Here is an 8,137-nt window from a genome sequence, read left to right as displayed (position 1 = left end):
GAATGTTAGCAAAATGTATGCTTATGGGTTAAAGGCACAAGTGCTTGAATAGAGTGCAAGAAAACTTGCAGTTCAAAAAGCAGAGGATTCCCTTCCCCCCTGCTATGCCTGCATATTTCTTCTAGGGATTTGAGAGCTGCAGGATGACGTGGAAGGGGGTCATAAAACCCTGAAAGGCTCCGGGTGTTCCACAGCCTGGCCCCGCTAACAGCAGCTCCAAACTCTTAAAATTAAAAGTCCCAGGGATGGGTGAGTCATCCTGCCTCCAGTTTCTCCCCTTTCAGAGAGATCAGGCAAGAGAGGCTGAAAGATTTCCCCTACAGATTTCTCGATTTGCAAGCTTTAGTCAAACTCTAACAGTCTTTTCTTTAACATTACTGAGAAACTGTAACAAAGGCAATAAAACTCTGGCATCCTGAGATCTAACTGTTCGCAGTCTCTGAGCATTGGGTTGTGCCACTACCAAATTTTTCCTATGGAAAGAAAAAAATAAAGATCTTTATTTTTCCTTTATTTTTCCTTTTTTTTTTTTCTTTTTTTTTCTTTTTTTTTTTTTTTTCAATTGTATGTGTGTATGCTGCATGGCTCTTAACTTGGAATTATTGACTCTCGCCTTTCCCTGACCATCACCAGGGGCATACAGCATGCGTACTGTATCACTGGGAAGCCGCGCTGGGAGCTGCCACGTCTCTAGCACTGCAGCACACAAAAGGAGGCGGAGGTAGAAGCAATACCTTCTAGCTGACAAATCTGGAAATTCTAGTGCCACATCAGCAGAAGCCTATCCCAACACAGTGCTGTTCAGTCTGTAGAGAAGTGAAAACCTACAGTAAAAGAATTTCAAGTCAGAAAACTCTTGCTAAATGCCTACTTATTTCTGCTCTTCTTTCCCTTGTATCTCAGTCAGGCTTGAAAGGTAACATCACACAATTAAATGCACCATTTAAAACAAAATACATGATTCCATTTAGGAAACTAGGGGCATACTATCTATATATCTAGAAGACTCACAATCCAGAAAGTTTTCTGTAGACTGGAAAATAACTGAGGTATGGGGATACTGAGGGTATATCTACACCACATTGTACAATCCCATGTGCAAATACCTGAGCTAATTTGGGAATCAAAGCATGACAGATACAGCCACCCAACGCTGTTCCTACACTCATGCAAATAGGCACGAGTCCCCACTGCTCCTAGTACAAGAACTGATTCAGTTATGTCACTGCAACTCCCATGTGGATACAAATTTCATTTTTAGCTAGCTTTGGTAGCACTAAGTTCACATTCTGAGTACCCACCATGAATGAAATATTCATATTTGTCTAGATGCTAGAAAAGGCATTTTGAACCACATGCATGATGCATTACTTGGGTTTGGGCAATAAGGAGAGGTAAATGCAGAAAATGAAAGAGATAAGTAAGTTCTTCCCAGAAGTCATGTTTCATATACATAGGAGCAAGCTGATATGGACATGTAAAAGCAGATATTGAAGTATCCATTTACTTCAAGTATTTTAGAAAATTCAAAGAAAACATAAACATAATCATTCAAATGATTGTTGGATCACCTAGAAAATAAATGCAAGTATAGAATTGCCTCAATTAATGACCAGTGTTAAGTCATCTCTCTTGCCTGTCCCCACATTCCCTTCTAAATCACCTGAACCTGACCTCCTGATGCGAGGAACAGAGGCAGAATGGAAAAATCTGATTAGTTCACGTTATTTACTGTATACATTCTGTGATTGAGTGAAATATCAAATAAAATGTGTTCACAAGACTCTTTGATGCCAAACCATCTTCTTCAAGTATCCTTGTGAATGTGCTGAACGCTAATACAAATTTAACACCTGTAACTCTAATGCCTATTTTAATGTAAAAAATTGGAGAGAGATGAAGTGGCTGAAGTGGCATGGAAGGACTGTTTGCCATTCAACCCTTTAATGCCTGGCTGGGATAAGTATTTATTTTTCTGAAACAACATCTGGCTCCTTAATGAACTTGAAAGGTAGCTACGTTGGTGGTTTCTCATCTCTCATGTGGTTAGAGCTGTGTGTGGACAGCTTAAGAAGCCCATCATGTCAATGACTGATTCATTCAGCCTGAAGTATTTTTGTTGGACTTGGTGAGACTGTGGGATCTGTATAACCTCACTCAGGCCTCTCCTGAAGTAGGTGCTTAAAAGCATCTACGGTTCAGACCGGAAAACAGGACGGTATGTTTGTGTACATAAAGCTTAGCACAGCCAACCTGCCACCTAAACAGTCTTTCTGAAACAGTTTATCCAATTTATAATATAAATAGGAGTTAAAATACATGAAGGCCTAAATTAAAAGAACATTTTAGAGTCAAGCAACCAAATATAAAACAATTAAAGAATTAAAGATTTCTGTGTGGAAAGGAAGTGTTCAGAATCAAGAAAAGGAGTAACAGGTATAGCTTATTCTTTTCTTATCAAAACTATTTTGGACACCTAACACATCACTCAGCAAGAATGTTTATGATGGCTGTAATTTTCTATTGAAAATTAATATTTTGATTCATCAATGTGGTATGTCCTCAAACTATTGTTAGTGCTCCTTCATAATAAACCATTCTTAGCAATGCATCTGTTCACGCTCTCTGCAAATCCTGGTGTTTTTCTGTTTTCCAGTATTTTACCTGTTCAGTGTGGAAGATAATGGGTATTAATAATTACATCAAGATAGCAGAGGTCAGAGGATGAGGTTTGGGCTCCACCTGGTCCAGTTTGGCCCAGGCAAAATGGTCAAAAAGGCTTTCACAGAGACAGCAACCAGCAGATCTTGTGCAGATGGAAAATCCCTATGAAGTAGGAGGTAGGAGATGGATCAAATCTAAGCCAGATCCTGGCCTCCTGGGAAGAAGAGACTTAGCTTCCAGCTCAGTTACAAAAAATAAACAAACAAACAAACCAGAAGTGAGAAAAAAAAGCAAGCCATTAAATGTGTAGCAAAATAAATGAAGTCTGATTTCCTCCTCCTCTGCTCAGTCACCTGGTGTCCACTAACGTGGCTGTACTGTTATTGTCACTCTCCCAGAGCAGGATGTAGAAGTTTTAATTCATAAGCATCCTGTTTACATCAAACTTTTAAGAGCTTAATACTTCTGAGATCTCTAACCCTCTCTCAAGTGTAGTTACAAATGACCATGAAATTAAAACATTATTAGAATAGGAACAGAAAGAAAATGCTACTATTTAAGACTTCTTACTTTAAAAAATTGGTCAAAAAATAAAAAGCATTGAAGAATCACTGCATCACATCCAGCTTTTACCTGATATGTTAGTGTGGGGAAAACTTTTAAATAAGCAGGAGAACATTTTTCTCTCCCTTCTGCTGACTCTCAGGTAAGTTATTCTCCAGTCCCATAAAGTGATAAGAGACAGGGGTCAGACTAGAATAACCTATATTCAGCATATGGGGCAAACAAGTTCTGGAAATCTGGAGCATGCAGAGACTGCTTCAGAAAGAAAGGTAAAGTGGGGTTATACGTGCCTTGCCTACATGGACACACCTGTAAGACAGACTGCTCCATGACCCCTTACAAAAAGAACATGGATTCCACCTGTGCTTATCCCTAGCAAGCCCTCAAGGCCCTCCAAAGGAGACAATGGAGGAATGCAGCCAAGGATCCCACTCAATACAGACTATGTAGCCTGTCCTAACAAGGATTTAGCGGCAGCCATGACCCTACAGCACACTTCCAGCAGGTACATTGATTCCAGACTCCACCCTTTGAAGACCCATTTTTCCTGTAACGAGCCTATGACCACTGAATGAAACCACTGGACTTGAAAATCAAAACCCTTATTGCTACTGGTGAGTCAGTTTCTATTACGAGATCTGCTACTGAATATTTTACTTAATGGGGATGATAAATTCCTGGGACTCTCTCCTGACAAAAGTTCAAAATCTCTCCAGAGATTTGAGTCTGTACAAAGTGGGATACTTCTTACCCTTATGACCATAGATTTTGTTTGGTAAGGTATGATACGGTTCTAGGAGAATTCATATTGTTTTTTGGATAAAGGCTCATATAGTGGATTTATCACCTGATGACTTCAGGATATGAATGCTAAAACAAACACTACTGGAGCAGACAATGCAGGGCTGGGAATCTGTGGTCTTCACACTTGCCAAAAAAGCAAGCCCTAGACTGGAGACAAAATACACTCAGGGTCCTTGGAGAGTGGCGTAGTGGTCACATTTGCTCTGCTTTCCCGCAGACAGTTTGCCTGAGGAGGCCTGAACCTGTCTGCAGCCAATACTGTAGCTGCCCCTTCAGTTAGTGGGCAAAAGGTTTCTCTTAAAAGTTTACAATGAGGTTGTTTTCCCTTTAGTGCAAACTGATAACAACAACCATAAAAGCAGTTGAAATATTTTTGTTTCTCTCTCTCACTCTCAGGTAAAGAAAATAATGGCAGCATAATGAATTGCAAAAGGGAAATAAATCTTCCTGTTAAAAAAAAAAAATAAAATGAAAAGCTTCAAGAAGGGAAGTTAAGCAGAGAGAGAGTATCACAGTCATTCTTTCCATAGCATTTTGTTTATACATTGAAACATTTCTTTCTGGCTGTGGCATTCAGTTGGCTACAATTTCTAGGTTAATGAGAAAGGCTTCGCACGAATTCCATCTCTGATGTGTGACTGCTGCTTCTATGGCAACAAAATGGACATGAAGGGGGTCCCACGTTTATATTAACTCAACCGCAAGTTGCGCAATATCATTCATATATAAGGTGAAGCCGCTTGTGACTGGCGAGCCAGTGTACTACAAAGCAACATGAAGTTTAATTTCTATAAGGATGGAGCTTTGCCTTGAGTGAGCCCTTACAAATGCAGAGGACTTATCGTTACAGATTCTGTAGTTTTGCTCTGAAGACAGACTCACTCCGAGACTCAGAGGCATCAATCGATAGATATGTACCCATCTGACAGCACCTGTGGGCCTGTCACCTCAATTCTAGTGACACATGCTTAACAACTGTCCATTCATGCTTCCTTTTGTCATCCAGACATGCTGATCTCTTTGGAAATAAGCTACAGGTTGGCAGGGAAAATTGACTAACCCAGACACTGGCTTGAATAGATATAAATAAATAGATCTAGATGTTGATATAGATCTTAAACAAATAGATCTAGTGACATTGTTCCGAATTACTTGGATTCTGTAGGACTTCCTGTACTTCTTACTGAAGCATAATATTGAAGTTAACTTCACAGAACACAGAGATATACGTCATGGAATGACAGAGGTTCCATAACAAGCAGAAATACAGTGCAGTTTATTTCATGAGAATATAGCTGCACAGTGATTAATTTCACCAGAACACAAAGGATAATTTCTTTCCAGTTCTGGGTGCCATGGGAGTCTTCAGTATGTGTGTTCACTTCTGTAGCCCATCCGAGATGTGATATCTAAGCAAATGAAGTTTTAATTCCCTACATATGACCACTTTGCTTGTTTACAGAAGCCTCCTCAATTTCTTATTCAACTGAAATAAAATATTTTGAGATGTAACACTGCTGTGTTCAAGCCTGGAACCTGCCACTCTGGTTTTATTCATTTTTACTTTTCTTCTTCTAAATGAAGAAATCAGAAATTATGTAGAGAGAGTCTAATAAATGTCTCCAGGATGGTAGGACTGCAGCACAGCAGGTAGAGCCAGGTGCAGGTAGGGGGTTCCACTGACAGTCAGAGACACAGCAAGGGACAAGCCAGAGCCCAGTAGTGGGTTCAAACAAAGTTGCACTGTGAGACCATGATGTCTATGACAAAAGTGGGGAAAAGACTGGTGGCCCCAGGCTGTCCTGAAATGGGGCTCATCAACCTGCAGATGGTGGTGAAGATGCTGGAGTGAGACTGATCACCAGTAAGGCTCATTGCTGGTTTCAGTGTCCTGTCCCTTCTTTAAGGGCGGTATCTTCTAAACTAGGGAAGATGACATGGATAAGGCCACTATCTTTAATATACTTTGTCACTTTGTCCATTGGAAAGCCATCATCCTGACCTCTCCAGGTGTATGACTATGAAGAGTGCTTCTCATTTTTACATGCATCATTAACTTTTTGAATTGGAGAGGAAATCTGGAGAAGGCTTTGAGGATACCTCATTGCAGCTTCCCAGTATTTAAAGGGAACTTACAAACAGGAAGGAGACCTACTTTTTATGAGGGCATATAGTGATATGACAAAGGAAAATGGTTTTAAACTAAAAGATGAGACATTTTGATTAGATATTAGGAGGGTATTTTTTATTCAGAGAATGGTGAGGCGCTGGCATAGGCTGCCCAGAGAGCTGGGGTGCCCCATCCCTGAAGAAGCTCAAGCCCAGGTTGCATGGTAGCAGCCCTGCCCTGGAACAGGATGGTCTTTAAGGTCCCTTCCAACTCAAGCCATTCTATGGTTCTACGACTTCCATGATTCCGTGGTACCAGTCACCCTATCTTATTAGCTTTGAAAAAACCAGCAAGAATCAGGATAATTATTTTAGCCTTCCCACAGTATATGCTATACACGTCATCTCTGCAGAATGCTACATTCTTCAGGTAACTTTTCTGAAACTGAGCATTCTTCTTTTATTTTGCATAAGATATTTTGAGTGAATGAATTTGAATGAATTTGAATGAATTTTTCTGATGCAAAAGCAGTTTGCAAGCCACCAATGAAACTCCTACACTCCCACAAGCACAGGGAGCCAACACAGTTTCTTCACATTCCTATGACCGTCACGGAGATTAGACATACGTGGCAGATGGGCCCTGTGCTTGTACTCTGCCCAGAAAATAAATTTCAGCTTCAAATGTCTGTTGCTAACTTCAGAGGCTGAAAATCTGACTCACAAGCTTAGTCCATTTGGTGTCCCCTGCAGAACTGTTCTTCAGTGGTGAGGAGAGGTGGAATAATGTAGAAGTTGACAGACATGCAGCTCAAGGTTTTAATATTAAAGCTGGGATGCAAAGCTCACTGTAAACTGTGAGGGCTTACTCAGCAGGAAAGGAGCTATGGAAATTCTTGCAATGGGAAAACTGAACTTTCTTTCTCCAACTTCATTTCAGACTGCACAAACATCACAGGAAGAAAAAAAGAAACAAAAAGAAAATGAAAGAGAGCTTCTGAACCTTCTTTAAATATTTGTCCTCTCACTCCTGCAATCTAAAGGGTAAAAGTGACTGTCATTAAAAGAGAAATGTCCTTTCTTTTAGAAAAAAATTATATAAAAAAGAAAAAAAGGAAAATTGATAGTAGCCCTTGAATAAACATCTAATAGGATTTCAGAGTTAAGGCAAGACTATACAGTGATTTAGTCTTGATTTGCATGTTCATAAGGAACGAACCTTCCATTAAAAAGAGAATGAACCCATATCCAAAGGCAGCCATTTTTTTAGCTTTGGAATATCCTTTTTTTTTTTTTTTTTTTTTTTTAACCAATGTACCTCCACCAATCTGTTGATTCCTATTGTTTTTTGTTTGATGTCAAGACAAAGTTCCTGGGGTAGGAGGCTGGAAAAGAAAATACAGTCTCTTCCTACAAACTGTTAGCAGACTCTTGCTTTGCTTTGCTCACTTTAAGTATTTTGCTTAGTTTGGCTCAATGCTCTGTTTTTTCTGGAAACCTCTCATTTTTCTTTCAGTCTGCCTTCCAAAACCACAGAGCACTGAAAAAGAATTTCTACTATGGCTCATCTCTACTTCAAGGAATGTTAACTTTATACACTCCTATGTACCTGTACCCTATATTTTCAAGACTACCTTCTCACAAACAAATAATATTTATCACCCCGTGTTTGTATTTATTGAAAAGCAAAGGTTAGAAGTTTCAGCTAGCTAACAGGGGACGATCCAGCTGGCATCTCTAATGGAAATCATTACCACAAAAACATTTGTGATCACTTAAGCGTGGGCTCCCATGATGCTTAGCAGAAAAGGCTGAAAACAGTTCAAAATAGATGTAGTGCAATCTAAACAGGAAAGGCAGAAATGAATGACAATTTACAGCAAACAGAAAAAAAGTCTTTCTCAAAGTCCGCTAGCTAGAAGATTTTAAAAGTTATTTCAGCAACTCTGTTACAGATACATGGAAAATTAACACGTCTGGAACCTACATATATTCT

This window comes from Centrocercus urophasianus, unplaced genomic scaffold (assembly GCF_019232065.1).
Source record: "Centrocercus urophasianus isolate 14NV4802_14NV808 unplaced genomic scaffold, USGS_Curo_1.0 seq_16, whole genome shotgun sequence".
Taxonomy (NCBI): Eukaryota; Metazoa; Chordata; class Aves; order Galliformes; family Phasianidae; genus Centrocercus; species Centrocercus urophasianus.
Note: the sequence above shows the minus strand (reverse complement) of the source record.